Source organism: Monodon monoceros, unplaced genomic scaffold, assembly GCF_005190385.1.
Source record: "Monodon monoceros isolate NGI ecotype Baffin Bay Population unplaced genomic scaffold, NGI_Narwhal_1 Super_Scaffold_20, whole genome shotgun sequence".
Lineage (NCBI taxonomy): Eukaryota > Metazoa > Chordata > Mammalia > Artiodactyla > Monodontidae > Monodon > Monodon monoceros.
This window is the reverse complement of record NW_021703777.1, coordinates 23,582,238-23,584,502: the sequence shown is the minus strand read 5'-3', so window position 1 is coordinate 23,584,502 and position 2,265 is coordinate 23,582,238.

The window sequence follows — 2,265 nt, the reverse complement described above, 5'->3', positions numbered from 1 at the left end:
GAAAATATTAACACTATTAAATTAAAGTACACAATTTCATTCAGCATTCAACTGATTCTTCTGTATAAAAGCAACCTGTGTCATCTTTACCTCTCTCTCCCCCTTCATCCTCTAAGAGGTATAGAGAGAAACTACTTTCTCACAGGTCAAAATATTTTCTGATGTTATCCTTGGGTAGACACAGTTCCAATTAATGTAGAAGCTAGATCCTGTCAAGGGTCTGATCAACTCGGTAATAAAATAAACAGATTTATAGCAGTTTATTTGACCACTTTACTAATCAATAACCACTGAAATGAAAGCCAAATTACACCCTGGTAGCAAGTGAATCCTAACCACCCCCTACCCCCTCCACCCCCCCCCCCCCCCCCCCCCCCCCCCCCCCCCCCAACCCCCCCCCCCCCCCTTCCCCCCCCCCCCCCCGCCATCCCCCCCCTCCCCCCTCCCCCCACCGCAGCATCCCATTCTGTGCCTCTGCATTTCCATGTCTCCATCAAGGACATTGGGGTTGCTTACTGGTGAAACTCTGGACCATCTTATCTGAAGTCACTGAGTATTTGAGAATTAGGATGTTGGTCTTTTGTCATGTATTTCCACCCATCCTCTGAGCTTTTATTGAATTCAAAGGAAACCGAAAGTCTGTACCTTGCTCGATTCATGTACAGCAAGCCAAATGCTTGAAGAGAGTTAGCAAAACAATAATTACAGAAACCATCTAATAGATGAACATTAGCTATTTGCTTGTAGAGTCTATGACAATTAGAGTAAAACTAACAACAGTTTAAAACAGGAAAATGGGATGTGTTTTTAAAACCGCTCAAGGAATCTGTTGTTTCTTAAGTCCTGGTTTAACAGTGTGGACTTACTTATCTGTGCTCTGGCAAAAACCAGATAGGATTAGCTCCTGTTTAAATAGTGAGTAATATAGAAACATACAAATATTATTAAAAGAAATGCTTAGACCACTGCAGTGATTAAAAAAAAAAAAGAGAGCACTGAGTTGATAGACTTGCCGGGAAAGGAAATAAATACTAGTGAAGAAATTCAGCGAGGTTCACGGAGAGGAGGATCTGTAGGATCTTTGAATGAATATTAGGTATATTTTATATAAAAACACTCTTAAGCCTTTGTATTATATTTCTAATCTTTCCCAGCATTTTCAAGCAATTCTAAATGTTCCGTAGGTTTTAGAAACACAGATTTATCTTTCTTTTCCATCCATTATGTTTTCTTTTATGATTAATCTGGGTTTAAAGCATCCTGATAGTTCTCTGGCAAATTCAGTAGCATTAAAGTTTTTTATCTCTCTCACTGGGGAAGGAGAAGACTTCTCCCTACAGAGAGTTTCTCTGCAAAGTCTATGTGCTAAATACTTCTGACTGGATTAAAACAAGCAAATGAAACAGGAAGACAGGGTCTGAACATGTAAATATGATGAAAGGTAACTAGGGCAGGACATGTTGGGAGTTGCCTGCATCTAGAAAAGTTTCAGAAAAGTTTAACATATCAGAGAAAAAAGAGGTGGAGGGGAGTATTGTGGTGACTGTATTAGTCTAGTGTCTCCAGAGAAACAGAACAGTAGGAGGTGTGTGCGTGTGCGTGTGTGTGTGTGTGTGTGTGTGTGTGTGAGAGAGAGAGAGAGAGAGAGAGACAGAGGGAGCCAGAGAGAGACAGAAATTTTTTGACTCACACAGTTGTGGGACTGGTGAATCTGAAATTTGTAGGGCAGGCCAGCAGGCAGGAAACTCAGGCAGAGCTTCTGTGTTACAGCCTTGAGGTAGAATTGCTTATTCCTGGGGAAACCTCAGTCTGTGCTCTTTTGGCCTTCAACTGATTAGATGAAATCCACCCACATTATGCTTTACCTAAAGTCAACTGAATAGCAGCACCATTTACAATGGCCAAGACATGGAAGCAACCTAACTGTCCGTCGACAGATGAATGGATAAAGCAGATGTGGTACATATATACAATAGAATATTACCCAGCCATAAAAGAGAATAAAATAATGCCATTTGCAGCAACATGGACAGACCTAGAGATTATCATAGTAAGTGAAGTAAGTAGACATAGAGAGAGAAACACCATATGATATCACTTATATGTAGAATCTTTAAAAATGATACAAATAAACTTATTTACAGAACAGAAACAAACTCACAGACGTAGAGAACAAACTTATGGTTACCAAAGGGGAAGGGGGGAGGGATAAATTAGGAATTGGGGATTAACAGATACACACTACTATATATAAAATAGATATAC